Below are 11,191 nucleotides of genomic sequence, written 5' to 3'. Positions count from 1 at the left end.
ATGTTTAAGACTCCAGAGACACCTCTTGTCACTTCTGCCCAGTGAGGACAGAGAAAGAAGACATCATCCATGAACCAGGTAGCAGGAACTCATGAGACAGCAAATATGCCAGCACCTATGGTCTTGATTTACCAGGCTCAGGACTATGAGACATCAGTTTCTGTCGCTTATAAACCAGTTAATCTATTTTGTTAGAGCTGCCAGAATGTATAGTTCATTAACACTTATGATAAAATGTAGTACTCTGTGGGTGGGTGTATTGGTGCATATGCACATGTGTGTGCATGTGCGTGGAGGCAGCCTTCTCCATCTTATTTCTTGAGACAAGACCTCTCATTGAACTTGGAGTTCTGGTTGGCTATACTGTCTAGCTGGTGAGCCCCAGAGATCCATCTGTCTCTACCATCCCAGGGCTGGGATTACAGGCACACGCAACTAAGCTTGCTTTTTATGTGGATGCTGAGGAACCTGGCTCGAGTCCTCATGCTTACACAGTAGGCACTTTATCTGCCGGGTCATCTCCTCAGCTCCTAATAGAAGCTGCTTTACTGTGGAATTATTCTTTATTATTTGGCTTGAGCCTTTCTTGTTTCTAATATATTTTCACTAAAACTTTTGTTTTCTGAAAATATAAGAATCCATGAAGTAGTATGTAAAGGCAGAGCAAATGATGCAGTGTTAAGGAAGAGAAACATCACCAGCTGCCCCAGTAAGAGTAACTAAAAGGAAAAAGTTAAATGAACTGTTACTGCTTCCCCTCATGTGTCTGCTCATGATTTAGAACACTGCACATGAATAGTGTCCTGGCACTATCAACCCACTTTGCTTAGAATCTGGCCTGTTCCATAGCCCCTAACAAGGACAGGTTCTTGTGGATAAGGAGTGAGCATAGATGCCACCTACATGTTCAGATTTCTAGAATGTAAAATGTTTATTGGCTAGACATCACTCTAATTTGCTGCCTATATCATCAACATCTCTGCTTCCTCTCCAGCTTCAGGTTTAGAACACATTAACATCCCAAGGCTCCCAGAAGAGTTACAGCTTAGCTGTAATCCACCTGTCATACCTCAGTGTGAATGATCTTACCAGGTCTTCTGTTAAGAGGGAGAAGACAATCTGAGGACAATGGCTAGCCATCAAAGGGGATGAGAGAGAGAACAAGGAATGTAACCCCCAAAAGTGACAATGAGAGGTTTCCGTTTTCTTTAGAGCACAATATAACCTCATGACACCTTAAATCTTGACCTTTAATGGACTAGGGCAAGTTTTCCAAAGAAGAAAAAGAAAAAGAGGGGAAAAATGTAAAAGCTCTCATGCTGGATTCTTGAGGACTTATCCATGCCCATGCTTGTCCTGAAAGTGTACAAACTGATGACGTGACTATGGGACAGTTAAAGGAGAGGTTCTTATTGTAGATACAAGAAAGAGAACATCAGAGGAATCTGGAAGAGTCCAGAACAGAGAGAGGAAATAGTAGACTGAACATGGCCAGCAGACCGGATCTGGCCAGGAGAGAAGCAGGCAGGAGCAGAGTAGAAAGAGAAAACAGTGGAGGAATGAGAGATGAAGACAAAGAGAGTACAGACAGAGAAGGGTCAGGGGAAGAGAGGAGCCATACAGAAAGCAAAGCTGAAATAGCAGGGTTATAATGAGAAGCTGCAGGGAGGTGGAAAAGTTTAGGGTAGGAGGAGGTGAGAAGAGCTAGGTACTTGTGATGTTAAGGAAGTCTAGAGGCCAGCATGTACTTTGATATGCTAATAGGCACCAGAGATAGTCATTTGTCCCTTCTGCCAGTGATAAAAGAAATGGCTTCTTTGATAGAGGGGAACCAGCATCACAAGTTCCTGAGGAATGCTGTTTTTGTTAAAACACCAGAATTTGAGGAAATGGAGTTTTCTTTGGAGTGATGATATATTGTATACCCTAAATGTGATGATATATTGCATGCCCTAATAAATGTATCTGGGGATCAGAGGACAGAGCCAGCTACTAGATTAGACATAGAGGCATACACCTTTAATCCTGTCACTTGAGAGACAGAGATCTATCTGGATCTCTGTGAGTTCAAGGCCACACTGGGAACAGAGTCAGGCAGTGGTGGCACATGCCTTTAATTCCAGCACTTGAGATCTTATGCTTTTCTTGGAAAGCACACATGCCTTTAATCCAGAAAGTGACATGGCTGGGTGGAGAAGGGTATATAAGGTGTGAAGAGACAGGAACTAAGCAGCAGTTCAACTGAGACCCTCAGGGGTAAGGACTCAGAGGCTTCCAGTCTGAGGATTCATGGAAACAGGATTGGCTGAGGTGTTGGCAAGGTGAGGTTGGCTGTGGCTTATTTTGCTTCTCTGATCTTTCAGTGTTTACCTCAATATCTGATTCCAGGTTTTTTGGTTTTGTTTTTTTTTTTTTTATTAATAAGACCATTTAAGATTTGCATTACACTTTGGATCTGACAAAGAGTAAGTGTTACAGGAACATCTCTAAGGACTAGTGACAACAAGGTTTATGAGTCACAGGCAGAGTGACCCCACAGAGAGAAATGATCCAATCTCACATGACCAAAAGGAAGATTAACAGATCATGTTAGCTTCAAAATATAGAGAGGGGCCGTCCAGGAATGTGTCCTGATATTTTCTGTGGAACTGTAATGCTTTAGAATTCAGTAGTCTGCAGGGGAGGCCCAACAGGGATGCACAGACATTCTTGGGAATTCACCCTTTGCTGAGAAAGTATGTCACATGCTTACAAGTTCTAAGAGAATCCAGAGATAGAATTTCATTACAAAACCAACAACATGACTGAGAAGATAGCTTCAAAGGTAGAGTGCCCTTAGCAGGAATCTTAAAAGTCTTATTAATAAAATCAAAGTTGAGGCCAGTTATTGGGGTGATTGCTGGAAGATCAGAGAAGCAGAACAAGCCACAGCTTCCTCACCTCACCAGTTCCTCAGCTGGTCTTGTTTCCTCAGACTGCAAACTTCTGTGTCCTCATCCCAATGGCTCTCAGCTGAACTGTGCTGCTCCAAAGCCTAAAAGCTTAACCAGCCAAATGCTTAACTAACTTAGTTCCTGGTCCTCACTCCTTATATATCTTTCTGCTTTCTGCTATACACCCTGGGATTAAAGGCTGGATTTCTGGGATTAAAGGCTGTGTCACCATGCCTAGCTGTTTCTAAAGTGGCCTTGAACTCAGAGATCCGGCTAGCTCTGCCTCCCAAGTGCTGGGATTAAAGGCGAGCACCACCACCACCCAACTTCTGCTATGGCTTGCTCTGACCCATTTTCTAGCCACCATTTCTGGCTCTGTTCTAGCGGCTGTCTGTTCTCTGACCCCAGAAAAATTTATTAGGGTGCACAACATTGTTGGGAACACAATACCACCACAAGTGTCTGCTGCCAAGACTGCCTACTGAAGTTCAATCCCTGGTACCTGCATCGTGGAATGAGAGACCTAACTCGTGCAAGCTAACTTTTGGCTTTCACAAGCACACCAAGACACCAGGGTACACATGCACACATATGTGCACACACTAAATTAAAATGTAATTTTAAAGTCCAAGAACAACTATATAATCATTACTTCCATGTCATTGTGATAAAACCCCTGGCACAACCACATAAAAAGACTTATTTTGCTCACAGTTTCAGTGGGTTGAATCCATTGTGGTAGAGATTTAATCTATCACAGAAGAAATCAGCTCATCACAGAAGGGATTCAACCCATCATAGCAGAGATTCAGTCCATTATGATGGAGATTCAGCCCATCATAGAGGGAATTCAGTCCATCATGGCAGAGAGTTAGTCTATCCTGGAGGGAATTCAGTCCATCATGGTGAGAAGGGCAAAGCAAACAGGTCAGGTCACATAATGGCAGCCGGGAAGCAAAGAAGTCAGTTTGAAAAATATTTGTGGGCATCACAGAGAAACAGAAACACAAATGGTCTTTAAATCTACACACACACACACACACACACACACACACACACACACACACACACACAATATTTAATTTCATATGTAACATATACATGAAAGCTATGTCGCTATCCATTTTCTAACTGGGTAAAGGGTCTACAGGTGGGACATAATACACTGTGGAGGTTGAGAGATAGTGATATCTGGTGTATCCTTTACAAAGAGCACTGGACATACATTAGAAAGGAAATGGATAGATTCAGAATATATTCCTTACCACACGATCCCCTAAGTTGCCCTTCAGAGCTCTGCCTCAGTCCCTGAAGTCTGGGCTTCATTTTGCCTCTCTTGAACACCAGTGTGCTCTCCACTTGACTCATAGCATCATCTCAGGAATCTTATACAAATGGAGTAACACAGCATATCACCTCCTGTGACTGACTTTTTTTCATTCACTATAATTGTCTAGAGATTCAAGTTATGTGCATTAATTGTTTTCTATTCCTTTTATAGTTCTTTTTTATGTCTGAATATCTATGGAGTGAATTTACTACAGTTTAATTTTTAAAGTGTTTGCCCATTGAAGGACATATGTATTCTTTTTCAGTTTGGGGACACTTTAAATAAAGGTGCCATCGACAATTTTATGCAGAAATTTCCTTGTGATGACATGCTTTTATGTCTCCGGGATAAATGTAATCACTCAGTCCTGTGGTAATTGTGTGCTTTGATTTTTTTTAAGGAACTGCCAAGCTTTGACAGAATTGCTGCACATAATACTCCTACCAGCCATGTGTGAGAGACCCTGTCTCTTTGCCGCCTCACTAATGGAGAAATATTGCCAAGCTAATGCTATTGTGTTTACCACAGTCCTCTCACAAGCTTTTGCTATGTTCTTCTATGCTGGAGATTTATAAAAAGAAAGAAAAGACAGGGAGACAGGGAGGCAGAGGTGATTGTCAGACTCCAGTGCAGGTGCAAAGCAAAGGAGAAATGTCAGATCGAAACACCTTATACTGCAATGCAGACCTAAGAAAGCTTACAGCGGCCATGGAGAGTTTACAGGCCAGGTGTCCTCTTTCTGTGTCCCCACCACACCCAGTCTCTAACCTGGTAAGAGTGCTTCTCAGATACAGGCCATAGTGGATTTCATACACAGCAGCGGGGCTTCCTCTCTGTTATGCCACCAGTAGATGGAGATATGAGAGATGCATTCTTGTGGCTATAGCAATCCTTAGGGAATAATGTGTAAAACAATGCAAAATAAACACATGAATGCAGATGCATGGAATTATGTTAGTCGGCTTTTCATTGCCAGAACAAATACTTGAGATAAATCAAATTGGAAACAGGAAAGAAGAGGGCTGTTTTTCCTGGCAGTTTTGTGTATTTTAGTCCATGGCTAATTGGCCATTGTTTTTAGTACAAGCACACAGCAGAGGAGATCAGTTCACTTCACGGCATGGGGTGGGTATGGAAAAGAGTAAGAGGCTGAGGTCCCAACATCCCCTTGAAAGCTATGACCCCAATGGCCAAAGGATACCTCGGTTGCTTAAGTGTTTACTTCACACACGTGAAGAAGTGAGAACCCACATACAAGGGTAGGCATGGTGGTATATGCTCACAATCCCAGAAAAGTTCATCTAGCTCACTTGGAGAATTTCCGGGCCAACGAGAGATTCTGCCTCTAAAAAAAGTGGGAAACGGGCTGGAGAGATGGCTTAGCACTTAAAAGCACTTGCTGCTATTGCAGAGGCCCCAGGTGAGGTTCTATGTACCCACAGAGCAGCTCACAACCACCTGTAACTCCAGATACCCAATGCCCTCATCTGACCTCCACTGGCACCAAGAATGGCTTCCGGCATGGCTTGGTCCTGGAAACATGACTAGGGTGACGAGAGAATGCAGAGAGGACAGACAGGCCGATGTAGAGAAAGTCCAGGATCGAATGGGCCATGCTCACTCTGATGGAGCAGTACAACTATGCAATGGCCCCAAGCTAGTTCGTTATGTAGATTGGGGAGGGCATGGCTGGTCTCTAGAAGGGGCCTGTGTAAGGGATGTGCAATCATCCCACAGGAGGAAACTACAGTTGCTAGGTAGTTTTTTTTTTGTTGTTGTTTTGTTTTGTTTTTTACACACTGGTCAATCATTCCTTAACACTCATACTTGGACCAAAGGGAGGTTTTGCTGTGCCTTTGAGGCTCACCTGGAAGAAGGCTTTGCCAATTCCATTAGCCCAAGGCATTGGATCTTATCAATAACACACATTCAGTGGGCACACATACACAAGCATACACACCCCCCACATGCACAGCACACACAAATGAACATGTGCAAACCCCCCCCACATACACACAGATGGGCATACACATGCACTAACGTATGTGTCTCCCCCCCCCCCCACACACACACAAGAACCTTATTTGTCACCATACACCTGTCTTATTTGAACCCATTACTACATCTGTGTATTTATACACATTTCCCACCTGGAAATAATAGACAGATAGGAGTAAATGTTAGTAAGGGGGGGCATTTTAGTGAGAACTAATGTTTCAAAGGTAGAATATTAAAATCATAACAGCAGAAAAAATTATTCTCTTGTTCTTTTCTTCACTTTGCTGTCTTTCAGACTTCAAGTCTAATGTAAATCTTCACAGATGCTTCCCTTGGCTCCCAGCATTAAACGCACCTTGTATATGCTCATCATCAGGGTCCACTTGTAGATAGTACAATCCACCCTAATTATATTTATTCCAACCAAGTTCCATTGAATCATAACTCTCTGCATTGTGTTTCTAAGGAATGTGATACAGCAATCCTAAATGTTTGGGAAACATATTCAAATGTTAAATCCCCTCTGATGCTGCACTTGGAGTAAAGAGAAATGACCTAGCTGGCTTGTTCGAAGTCTTTCAGGCCCTTAGACCTGGGCACCACTGTGCCTTGTTAATCTGGTGAGTCCATTCATAGTGGGGAAGCCACGATGGGGGCCCATTGAAAACTGGTGAACACTGCATGGAAAACAGGAGAGTAAGTGGAGGTCAGTGTTTCAATTTCAGACCAGCTTCCCACTCCCTTGTGTATCGATAAGCACATGGGAACACACAAGTTTACTTCTGAATTTGAACATGGAGACTTTCATTAAAAGAAAAACAAACCAGAAAACACTTTACCATGTGCAATTACCCACTCTTGTCCTTACTATGCAGTTCAGCCTTCTTTGTAAACACCACACAATGTGACTATTCTAAGAAGGGATTGCATTGTAGAGATTTTGCATTATTCATAACTTCCTCATTCATTCTTGTGTCCTTCCACTTTATATTTTATTAGCAACTGTGTTTTACATACATGTCTAATGGGGGGTTATCTGAGGATAATAGAAGGTAGAAAAGATGTACAGGTCTAGGCTTATGACCAGTCATAATGAAGTTAATGGACCACAGGCATAATCCTCTGCAGGAAGCAGACTCCAACGGAGCCATCTTTAAAATGAAAACTGCTTATCAATGGGTCTTATGAGGTCTGCTAAATTAGGCTATCCAACTCCATTGAACAGGGTTTGTTATGATGTTACACATGCATTACTTAGTCCAACAAAACTGGAAACCCTTGACCACAAAATCACAGGCAAGTGATGCTTTCAGTGAGCTTTAACATGGCCATGGCAATTTTAACAAGAAAAGAAAGAAGCTTGTGTTCCTAAAAGTTGCATCCAGTAAAAAAAGTATCAGAGAGTTGGCAAGTGCCTTGTATTTCTGTACCTGGGTTGGTTTACCTAACGTAACAGTCTCTCGTTCCAAACATGTTGTAGCAAATTCCAGGATTTCATTCTTCTATACCTAAAGAGTATTCTATTGTGTATCCCATCATAAATTTAGGAACATTTAGGCTATTCTCAGTTGCTTAGCTAGTTATTGGAAAAAGTGTCATAAAAGATGTGGGAGTACAGATGTCTCCAACAAAGTGACTTTGTTTCCTTTGGCTGTATATGCAGTACTGGGACGGCTAGATCACTCACTAGTTCTAATTGGAATAACTTATGGAACCTCCATATTGTCTCCATAACAGCCATCCTAATCCACCAAGACTGGACAAGGGTTCCTCATTCATCACTCCCCTGCCTTGCTGAGGGTATTGAAGTAGAAGGCTAACCATAGGCACTAGTCCAGTAAGCAGAGGTTTCCCACTGCAAGAACTCATGAGTGAAGGCCTAGGAATAATGTTTTGACATCAAGGACTGAATTTTTGTTCTAGGTGACAGAGTCACAGTGTGGCCTAGAATTCAATGCATAGACCAGGATGGCCTGGAACTCAGAGTGATTTACCCACCTTCCAAAGCCTGCACCACCACAGCCAACCAAAGACTGAACTTTAAATGGCATGGAGCCCTTTTGCAGGTAAATCCTATTGCATGTAAAACTTCTGAGATGTTTCTACTGCTGCAGTGGCTTACAGTGCAAAGAGGAGGTAAACAGGTTTTAGTGAAATCCACCTGGAAAACCCTCTGGACAAAAGGGAACTGTCAATGTTCCCTTTACAGTACACAGATGTACGGGTCTGAATAGTTTCTGAGAATTTAACTTTGAGTGAAGAAGTTGGTAAACCACCAGTAAACCAGGCATTATCTACCAAAGATGAGATTTACCAGTACTTCCTTAGCCCAGGTGTCCATTTCTACTCATTAAGAAGATATGTTTTCCTATGGCTTGCAGCTTCTTGTATGTTAAGCAAGACTTTTATTGCTTCCTAAATATGGAGAGTAGAGGCAGAAATCATCTTCTGTCAACTGAAAAGGAAATCCATGTGTGTTTATCTAAAGTTCTACTCAGAACTGAGTATTTACACAACAAGAAAAAACAAACACTTTTTTCTTGTTAAAGGAGTAAATCTTATTTTGCATTTCCAGTTTTACAAATAAAATGGTTTATAGCACCACAGACTTCTACAGGAGATCAGCCCTTGGATACCATCATCTTATTATGGCTAGACTTATCTATGTCTGAGTCAATCATGTTACTTATTTTAAACATATTTGCAAAGATTAATGTAAAATTTTATATTAAGATTTATTTTATCTACATTTCTTTGACTTATGGATTTGAGGCATTTTTATTTTCATTAAGTTTTCATGATTAAAAAAAATAGCAAAAGTCAACCTCTTTACTTTATATTCAATTTACCAAGTCTACAATTTAAAAAAATTAATAACCAGTTATTTAGCAGAGATTTATCATTATGCTATGAAAAAATTAACAACCTCTTGTCTAAAGCATATTGGTGAAATGATACTTTTCATTTTGAAGAGGGGAAAGCTGCCCTACACAGACCATATATCATGTCACGCCCCATTAGCATTCAGGATAGAAGACATTTCTGCCAAGATTCTTGAATATGCTTTGACACAGTGAAAATATCCCAAGAATTTCCTTTAAAGGCCCGTACGATGTGCCCTCCGACTATCGATGTGTTGAGACAATCTGCAGCTTCTCTGGGAAAGAAACACATGACAGAACTAATCCATCATCCAGAGCAAACAGGTTCATAGAAGAGACTGTCTGGTGCTACTCAGTTATCATGGTTTCAACCTACGCATCACAGTTGTGACTCCGTGAACTGAAGATACAGCTTTGCACAGGTATTTTCTGAGAGATGAAGTTTAATTCAGGCACTTGAAGGGTAAAAGTTTAAGAAGTTTTCAGCAAACCAGTTGAGAATAGGTCTACTGCAATGGCTTATAAAGTTATGGAAAAGAGTTTTGAAAAGTGAAGTAGTTGATTTTGAGGCTTGCAGGAAGCAAGGAAGCCATTGCTTCTCCAAGGATCAAAAGGCCTTTTCTGAAACTCCATTCCCACCACCACAGTGGGGAACCTGCTACTTTTGCTTTCTACCTTTCTATGCCTGCTCTCCACTTGCCTGCTACAGCACTCTCTGAAGAGCAGTTACTTCCTGTGTGCTCTTTGCTCTCACAACAACAAAGCTGATGATGATGGCCCCAGATCCCTGATCTCTACAGAGTAATCCTGCTGCCACTCTAGCCGACAGGTAACACCCAATCAGCTTTGAATCCCCTGAGTGTTAAGCATGCTCCATTGTTAGGACCTATATAACATTTGGAAGGAACACAAGTGCAAAAAGGGAAGGGGTGTATATAGAGACCTTTCTAGTCTCTACAGCATGTATGGGGGACATTAGGAGGATGAATGCATGGTGGATAGTGGGTGGGTTGATAGATGAATGGATGAATGGATAGATGGATGGATGAATGGATAGATGGATGGATGGATGGATGGATGGATGGATGGATGGATAGATGGATGGATGGATGGATGGATGGATGGATGGATGGATGGATGGATGGATGGATGGATGGATGGATGGATGGATGGATGGATGGATGGATGGATGGATGGATGGATGGATGGATGGATGGATGGATGGATGGATGGATGGATGGATGGATAGATGGATGGATGGATGGATAGATGGATGGATGGATGGATGGATGGTTGGTTGCAGGGATGGACGGTTGCATGGGTGGATGTTAAGAGCCAATCTTACTCATGACACCTAGACTCTTTCATAAGCATTCTTAGTGCCCTCTAACTCTCCTTTCTCTCCAGTGATTGACAGCTGCATTGATGTTGCTTCTTGATCCAAAGAATGTCCAAACAAAGCTAGCAATAGAACGTGAGTTTTATTTGGGTTTTATATATTTTGAGTGGGATGTTGGGCTTAACGATCTCCACTTGTCTCTTTATCTTAATTAAGCAGAGGTGGAACAAAGTTCTATGGAGTTTTACCAAATTCATACTTCAAATTGAAATTATTGTTTGTTTTTGTTTTTTTGTTTTTTTGTTTTTTTGGTTTTTGGTTTTTGTTTGTTTGTTTTGAGACAGGATTTCTCTGTGTAGCTTTGTGCCTTTCCTGGAACTCGCTTTGGAGACCAGGGTGGGCTCAAACTCACAGAGATCCGCCTGCCCCTGCCTCCCGAGTGCTGGGATTAAAGGCATGTGCCACCACTGCCCGGTTTGAAATTATTGTTAACAAATATTAAAATCAAGATAATCTAAGTTCATTAAATCCTGGAACTTCCTTTTACATTCTTTATAGGAGAAAACTTAACCAAAGTACTACGCTTTTAGTTATGTATACTAGTTCTGGGTAAATTCTTTGAAGACTGAGCCAGTATCCTCTGGTTCAACCACTACCCAAGGTCAAGCAGGAAATGCACACTTATTTCTCAGCAAACATTTCCTGAGAG

This window comes from Onychomys torridus, chromosome 5 (assembly GCF_903995425.1).
Source record: "Onychomys torridus chromosome 5, mOncTor1.1, whole genome shotgun sequence".
Taxonomy (NCBI): Eukaryota; Metazoa; Chordata; class Mammalia; order Rodentia; family Cricetidae; genus Onychomys; species Onychomys torridus.
This window is presented reverse-complemented; position numbering follows the sequence as displayed.